This window comes from Hevea brasiliensis, chromosome 14 (assembly GCF_030052815.1).
Source record: "Hevea brasiliensis isolate MT/VB/25A 57/8 chromosome 14, ASM3005281v1, whole genome shotgun sequence".
Lineage (NCBI taxonomy): Eukaryota > Viridiplantae > Streptophyta > Magnoliopsida > Malpighiales > Euphorbiaceae > Hevea > Hevea brasiliensis.
Window position 1 is genome coordinate 6,081,641 of NC_079506.1, and position 9,283 is coordinate 6,090,923.

The 9,283-nt window shown below is 39.2% G+C and overlaps 1 non-coding gene across 1 annotated transcript; it reads right to left on the reverse strand.

The window, feature by feature from the left end:
• Positions 1-307: 307 nt before the first annotated feature.
• On the reverse strand, positions 308-414 carry LOC131173694 (small nucleolar RNA R71). Its single transcript, XR_009144008.1, has one exon. It is a non-coding gene; the product is annotated as a small nucleolar RNA R71 (small nucleolar RNA).
• Between the last annotated feature and the right edge of the window lie 8,869 nt (positions 415-9,283).

Here is a 9,283-nt window from a genome sequence, read left to right on the forward strand (position 1 = left end):
AAGACCAAGAATTGATGCAAATAGCTACAAGATGGATTTTGGAGTTCTTCAAATGATTCAAAATTCTCAATTTGGAGGACATCCTTCTGAAAATCCACACACACACCTGAAGAAGTTTGCTATGATTTGCGACATGCAAAAACAACCTGGAGTGTCTGATGATGCAGCAAGATTAAAGCTATTCCCATTCTCTTTGAAAGATAGAGCATTGGATTGGCTTGATTCTTTACCTCACAACTCCATTACAAATTGGGAGCAACTCACTGATGCATTTCTTGCACAATATTTTCCACCTGGAAAAACTCAAGAACTGAGGAATCAAATGACAGCTTTCAGACCAAGAGAAGATGAAACGCTATATGAGTCATGGATGAGATGGAAGGAATTAGAGAGACAATGCCCACATCATGCCATTCCGAAATGGATGATAAACCAGAATTTTTACACAAATGTCACTCCTGCAATTAGAGGGATTATTGATGCTCAAACAGGAGGAGAATTTATTATGAAGCATGAAGATGAAGCTTATGAGCTATTGGAGAAAATTGCAAAGAATACTCATCTTTGGAGTAGAATTTACACAAAAGTCCAAGACGACCAGCTCCAACTCAAAAAAGGCAAGCTGCTGGAATGTATGATCTTGATCCATTCAACATGATTAATGCAAAGTTTGATGCACTTACTAATGTTTTGGCTAAGAAGATGGAAGATTTGAGTATGTTGGTTAGTTCAACATCATCATCTGGAAGTTCACAACAAGTGGCTTATGCAGAGGAAACTACCAGCTGTGGAGTAGATTATGGAGAACAAGCAGCATATGTTGGTAATTATGGAAACAAACATATGGGGAATTCTTATTCTCAAACTTACAATCCAAATTGGAGGAATCATCCCAACTTTTCATGGGGAAATCAGCAAAGTCAAGTTCCAAATCAGAATTTTCAACCACAACAGCAACAAGGAGTTCCATATCAGCAAAATAGGCAACCATTGCCTAATTTTGTGAGAAAAATATGAATCCTCCACCAAAACAGCAAGAACAAAATTCCACCACTGAAGCTTTATTGCAACAGATTCTTGCTAACCAAAATAAGCATGATGAGGAGATGAGAGAGATGAAAGCAAGGCTGGAACAGATGTAGACACATAACAGAATACTGGAAAATCAGATTGCACAACAAGCATCTTCCTCAGGTGCCAAGTCTTTTGGAAAGCTTCCAAGTCAACCAGAAAACCCAAGAGAGCAGTGTCAAGCTATTACTTTAAGAAGTGGGAAAGTTATAAATGATGAGAAGAGTGAAAACAGTGAGAAGAGAGAAAATGAGAAAGAAACTGATGAGAGTGAAAAACAAGAGAGTGCAGAAAAATGTAAAGAGAAAATTGAAGAGAGGGAAGAGAAGTATATACCTCCTGAGCCCTACAAGCCACAACTTCCCTTTCCACAAAGATTTCAAAAAGCCAAGCTTGATAAGCAATTTGGGAAGTTCTTAGAGGTTTTGAAGAAACTTTACATAAATGTGCCGTTTGTTGATGCTCTTTCACAAATGCCCTCTTATGCAAAATTCTTGAAAGAAATTCTCTCAAATAAGAGGAAACTTGAAGATGATGAAACTGTAGCTTTGACAGAAGAATGTAGTGCTATCCTCCAAAGGAAACTTCCTCCAAAGCTCAAGGATCCAGGGAGTTTTTCAATTCCATGCCACATTGGGGAATCATGTTCTACAAAAGCTTTATGTGATCTAGGGGCTAGTGTTAGCCTTATGCCCCTCTCCATTTATGAAAAGCTCAATATGGGAGATCTTAAGCCAACCCACATTTCTCTTCAGTTAGCTGATAGATCAATTAAGTATCCTGAAGGGATTTTGGAGAATGTGCCTCTGAAGGTTGGAAAGTTCTATATACCTGTTGACTTTGTCATCTTGGACATGGAGGAAGATTCTAATATCCCAATCATCTTGGGAAGACCCTTTCTAGCTACAGCAGGAGCATTGATTGATGTTAAGGGAGAAAAGCTGACTCTTAGGGTTGGTGAAGAGCAATTGGTTTTCAATATTAATAACACTATAAAGAAGCATCATTCTGAAGCTGATACTTGCTTGAGAGTTGATATTATTGATGAGCTGGTTGAAGAACATTTCAGAAAGAAATATCCAGAAGATCCACTTGAAAATTGCTTGGTTCATGGAGGAGGCATAGACTATGACAACCCTCATGTGGCTGCATATGCTCAACACTTAGAGGGTAGTCCACCATTCATTTCTGCTCCAGTTTTTCAACTCACACAAAAGGAAAAAGCAGAATCTAAGCAACCATCATTCAAGGAAGAAGATGCACCTAAGGTAGAACTTAAGCAACTTCCTTCTCAGCTCAGGTATGAATTTCTTGGCACCAATAACACTTATCCAGTAATTGTAAATGCAAACTTGAGTTCCTTGGAGGCTGATAAGTTGTTAAGAGTGTTGAGACAATTTAGAAAAGTCTTAGGATACACCATAGATGACATTAAGGGAATAAGCCCACACTTTTGCATGCATAGAATCATTTTGGAAGAAAATTGTAAGCCATCTATTGAACATCAAAGGAGGTTGAACCCAAATATGAAAGAAGTTGTTAAAAAGGAAATTTTGAAGTTGCTTGATGCAGGGATCATATATCCTATCTCAGACAGTACTTGGGTGAGCCCAGTACATGTTGTTCCAAAAAAGGGTGGAATGACAGTGGTAAAAAATGAAAATAATGAATTAATTCCCACCAGAACAGTGACTAGTTGGCGAATGTGCATAGATTACAGAAAATTAAATATTGCCACTAGGAAAGATCATTTTCCACTTCCCTTCATTGATCAAATGTTGGAAAGACTAGCTAGGCATTCTTACTTTTGCTATTTAGATGGATATTCAGGTTTTTTTCAAATCCCTATCCATCCAAATGATCAAGAGAAAACCACTTTTACTTGTCCATATGGAACCTTTGCTTATAGGAGGATGCCATTTGGGTTGTGTAATGCACCAGCCACTTTTCAAAGGTGTATGATGGCAATCTTCTCAGATTTCATTGAAGACATAATGGAGGTTTTTATGGACGATTTTTCTGTTTATGGATCTTCATTTGACATATGCTTGGCTAACCTTTCTAAAGTTTTGCAGCGATATGCAGATACTGACCTTGTGTTAAACTGGGAAAAGTGTCATTTCATGGTTCAGGAAGGGATAGTGCTTGGACATTTGGTGTCTAACAGAGGAATAGAGGTTGATAAAGCCAAAGTTGAAGTGATAGAGAAGATGGCTCCTCCTACCAATGTCAAGGGAATTCGAAGTTTTCTAGGACATGCTGGGTTCTACAGACGCTTTATCAAGGATTTTTCTAAAATAGCCAAACCTTTGTCTAATTTGTTAAGTAATGACACACCATTTGTATTTGACCAAGAGTGTTTGGATGTCTTTTGCAGGTTGAAGCAAGCCCTTATCACTGCACCAATCATGCAACCACCTGATTGGAGCCTACCTTTTGAAATTATGTGTGATGCTAGCAACTATGCAATTGGGGCTGTTCTTGGTCAAAGAAAGGATAAAAAGGCTTATGCTATTTATTATGCTAGTAGAACACTAGATGAAGCTCAAACAAATTATGCAACAACTGAAAAGGAATTTTTGGCAATTGTCTTTGCATTGGAAAAATTCAGACCTTACATTATTGACTCAAAGGTGGTTATATTTTCAGATCATGCAGCCATCAGGTATTTGCTCCGTAAAAAGGAGGCTAAACCTAGGCTAATTAGGTGGATTCTGATGCTACAAGAGTTTGACTTGGAGATTAGAGATAAGAAGGGAGCTGAAAATGTAGTTGCTGATAATCTTAGTAGGTTGAAATTGGATGATGAAGAATTGGATGAAATCCCTATTGATGAGTTTTTCTTGGATGAACAACTTTTCTCTCTTGTTGCTAAACTACCTTGGTATGCAGACTTTGTGAATTATCTATCTTGTGGAGTTTTACCTCTAGGTATGACATGGCAACAAAAGAAAAAGTTTTTGCATGAGGTGAAGTTTTATAGATGGGATGATCCATTACTCTTTAGGAGATGCTGTGATGGTTTAATAAGGAGATGTATTCCTGAAGAGGAGATACAGAGTATTATGCATCATTGCCATGCTTCTGATTATGGAGGACATTTTGGAATCTCTAAAACAGCTAGTAAAATTTTGCAAGCTGGTTTCTTTTGGCCAAATCTTTTTAAGGATGTGAGGAAATTTGTGTTGGAATGTGATAAATGTCAAAGGAGTGGAAATTTGTCAAAAAGAGATCAAGTGCCCCTAAATAATATTCTTGAAGTGGAATTATTTGATGTTTGGGGAATAGATTTTATGGGGCCATTTCCTCCTTCATATGGTAATAGATACATCTTAGTTGGGGTTGACTATGTGTCAAAGTGGGTGGAAGCTATTGCAACTCCAACTAATGATGCTAGAGTGGTAATGAAATTTTTGAAGAAATTTGTCTTGAGCAGATTTGGAGCTCCTAGGGCTATAATTAGTGATGGTGGTTCACATTTTTGTAATAAGCAATTTAAGAGCTTAATGAGGAAGTATGGTGTAGTGCACAAGATAGCTACCCCATACCACCCTCAAACTTCAGGATAAGTTGAAATTTCTAACAGAGAGCTCAAACATATTTTGGAGAAAACAGTGAACAATTCTCGGAAAGATTGGTCTATCAAACTAGATGATGCTTTATGGGCATATAGGACTGCCTACAAAACCCCTATAGGAACTACTCCCTTTAGGTTGGTGTATGGTAAGTCTTGTCATTTACCTGTGGAGCTAGAACATAGAGCATATTGGGCCATTCAGACCTTGAATTTTGATCTTAAGCAAGCTGGTGAAAAGAGACTATTGCAACTCAATGAGCTTGAGGAACTAAGGATGGATGCTTACGAAAGTGCCCGTATTTACAAAGAAAGAACTAAAGTTTGGCATGATAAGCATCTTAGGAAAAAGGAATTCAAAGAAGGTGATTTAGTTTTGTTGTTCAACTCAAGATTGAAATTGTTCCCTGGAAAACTTAAGTCAAGGTGGACTGGTCCATATAGAGTTTCTAAGATTTTCCCTTATGGAGCAATTGAAATTTGGAGTGAAAAATCTGGGAATTTTAAGGTCAATGGGCATAGATTGAAACATTACATAACTGGAGACCCAATAAAGGGAGCAAGCTGTTACAAGCTCTCCAATCCCTCACCTCTTTTCAGTGAAATTCATGAAGAGTCCAGCTAAGGACTATAAATTAGCCCTCTTGGGAGGCATCCCAAGTCCTTTTATTTTGCTTTTGCTGATTTACCTTTATTTTCATTGCTTTAGTTTTTATCTTAAATCTCCCCAAATTCAATTTTTGACATTGTTAAATCTTGTCCCATGTAGATGTATTTCAATAAAGAAAGGCTGGTGAACTGTTGGGGAAGTGATTCTTAACTTGAAAATTTTGTCCTTCAAACTCTCCCAAAAACTGATAGGTTTTTGCTGCATAACCTGTGCAGGAGCTGCAATCTGGTTTATGCAGAGGAAAAATGAAATCTGCAGCAAAAAGGGTATCTGCAGCAGATGGCTTGTGTTTTTGGTGAGGTTGGGTGTGTAACTTTTAAGTATATATGCTTTTAATGTTAAATTGGTCATCTTTGTAGTTTTGAAATTATTTGGGTTGTGGAATTCAAGGTGGACAATATTGCATTCTCTTGGCATAACTTGGAGAGTTCATTTCATCATTTATGGATAGATGCAACTTTGTGCAGGTTTTATTGAGTTTATATTGTGCTAAATGTTGATTTACAGAATTTGAGTAAAAATGGCATGGTTCACAAAGGTCTTTTATGCAGGATCCATCTTCTACAAGCTTGTGTGATGCAATTTTGATGGACTTTATATGTATTGATGTGTTTTTGGTGAAAATTTCTCATGGTTTATGCTTCATAGAATTATATTTCCTCATTCTAGAGTATTTTTCACACTTGCAATTCATGTTCCATTGCAATCTTAATCCTGTTGAATTGTGCATAAGCAACTGCATAGCTTATGCAATCCTGCATAACCACAATTCTTGCCATTTTTCACCCTTATTGCAAGTGCATAAGGAGAGTGCATAGCTTATGCAACTCTGCATAGCCTAATTTTGTCAAATTTCATATCTTTCGAAACCTGCATAAGCAGAGTGCATAACTTATGCACTTCTGCATAACCAGAAACTCCAAAAATTCAAACCTGCCGAGGGGTGCATAAGCAGAGTGCATGACTTATGCACTTCTGCATGACCAGAAATCCGAAAATTCCAAACTTGCCGAGAGGTGCATAAGCAGAGTGCATAGCTTATGCACTTCTGCATGACCTCACACTCTGAATCTCAAAACCCACCGAAGAGTGCATAAGCAGAGTGCATAGCTTATGCACACCTGCATGACCACCAACCCAAATTCCAAAAGTTGCCGAAGTCTGCATGAGCAGAGTGCATGACCTATGCACTTCTGCATGACCCGATTCTCTGAAAAACCAAATCTGCCGAGAGGTGCATAAGGGGAGTGCATGACTTATGCACTCCCGCATGACTTCACTCCTCAAATTTCAAAAGTTGCCGAGACCTGCATAAGCAGAGTGCATGACCTATGCACTTCTGCATGACATATTTTTCTGAACTTCAAAACAGGGCGAAACTTGCATAAGCTAGTGCATAAGCTATGCACATTCACTTTCCCCTTATGCAGTTTTTACAAAACCCGTTTAAATCAAACTTTTCTTTTCGGCAAATTTTTTTTCTTTCCCACCTTCACCCCGATATCCCTGTTCACTGTTTTTCTTCTCTCACGATCCTCATTCCCGCATAACCCTTCCTCTCCCCTTCTTCTCCACTCGCATTTTCACCGCATAAACCCTAACTTCCCCCTGCATTTTCATTTCCGCCCTCATCTTCTCCATCCTCACTATCGGAAACCCATGGAATCACCTCCCCATTCCCCTCAAACTTCCCCTCTCCAGGTGTCGCCATTATCAACGCTACCTCCCAATCCCGATTCCCCTCTACAAGAGACACCCCCACCACCTCCCACAACCACCTATAAGCGGAAAGTTAGGTCGAAATCTGTGCGACCCATGTCCTCTGCACCTCCTCTTTCCAAACGCAAAGAACCACCCACCCCATTGTCGGAACCACCACCCAAAAAGCCAAAAACTCCAGCCTCCACACCCTCTTCCAGCAAAAAGCCAATTTCAGTAGCTTCACAGGTATCAAAGCTACCTTGGCCTCTTCCTGATATAATTCAAAAGGCAGCTTTTAAGAGACTCAAGGATAGGAGGGTACAACCCACTAGGTATATTTCTGCCGATTCTCTACAATCTCTTGGTTTATTTGACAATGTAGTTGCATATCTTGATGGTATGGGTTGGATGGAATTTGTGCATAAGCAGGAGATAGTTTATCCAACTCTAGTTTTGGAGTTTATTTCTTCATTCTCTGCTACCCTCAAATTGCATGATGTAGACCATAAGCCAATTATGAAATTTAGATGTTTGGGGCAAAATAGAGAGCTGGCATTGGACCAATTTCATAGCATTTTTGGTTTTGCAATTGATGGGTTATTTCGAGTACCACATACTGGAGTAGAGGTAGTAAACAAGGGTATTTGGAATGCTGCACAATTCTGGAGAATCATCACCAACCAACCTCAGACTTTCTCTGCTGGGAGATCCAAAACTTCTCAAATACTTGACCCTGCACTTAGGTTTATTCATAGGCTGATTGCTAGCACTATATTGGGCAGAGGGACTAGTTACAGTGTCGTGGGGAAATCTGAATTATTTATGTTATGGTGTGCATTTCACAAGGTCAAGGTTTCTCCTGGTTATTTCTTTTGTGAGCATGTGTTGCATATTGCCACTAAATCCATAGGTGACATTGTCCTGGGTGGGCTCATAACAGTTATAGCTAAGCATTTTGGTTTTAATCCTGAAGAGCACCTAATACCAGCACTTGTGGACACCTTATATTTTGATACTGCACACCTATCCAAAACAGGGTTCAGTTTGCCACATTTTGACATTGCACAACTGCAGTGGCTCGAGCCCATTGCACAACCAGAAGCCCAACCTTTTCCATCAGTCCCACAGCACTCTACTGAACCTACCCCACCCCCTCCATCTGCACAGGAGACCCCAGCAGCTTCTGCTCAGCCCACACCTCCTACAGCTGAACCTTCCTCATCCACAGCCCCTCCTGCATTCAACACTAAAGCCTTATTCACCTATCTTGACAGGCTTAGTGATGATATATACTTTGTGGATAGGAAGCTTGACACTGGTCTTGATACACTCAAGGATCGTCATGATCACCTATTTGACCTTGTCATGGAAACCAGGGACAAGCAGAAAGAATTGAAGGAGATGGTGAAGCAACTCATGATCTTTCTGGGCATGCCACCCCCACCTCCATCACCTCCTCCAAAGACATCATTTCGACAAAGAACCAGCCTACCAAATTTCTTAGCAACATCCTTGGACAAGGGCAAAACAATAGAATTAGATTAGTTTTTGTTTTACTTTTGTTCCAACTTGTAGGACTTTTCCTTTGTAAATATGTTCAAACATTTATAGTTTGTTTTGAATTATGTTTGTTTGTTTTGAATTAGTTTGTTTCAAATTCTGTTTTTCTTGAAGTTTCATTGGATAGCTATTACATTAGTTTTCTTTGATTTTCATTGCACTTACTGCCCTTTTGTACATATTTGCCCATACTCTGTATATATTTCAATGCTTCTACTGCTGGTTGTACATTTCCCCTTGCTAATCATCATGCAGCAGCTTTTGTATACACTACACAGGCTATGAATTTCCTTATGCAAATATTTTGCATAGCCTGTGCAACCCTTTTTGCTACTTATGGAGAACTGCACAGGCTGTATTCCCCTTATGCAAATGTCCTGCATAGCCTATGCAACCCATATTGCCACTCATGCAGAACCGCACGGCTTATGCACCCTACTTATGCACATGTTCTGGACAGCACTTAACTCTGCATAACCTGTGCAGCTTCTTATGCATCCCTTTATATCTTGAATTCTCATCTGCTCCATACCAGGTACCTCTTTCTTTTTGCTCTTAACTTTCACAATTCCTGGTAATTAATACTTGCTTTGAGTTGAGACATTGAGGACAATGTCTAATTTTGCGTTTGGGGGTGCACATTTTGATTTTTGCTTCATTTTTCACATTTTGAGTATAGGAGCATCTCATCCCATTCCATTTACATA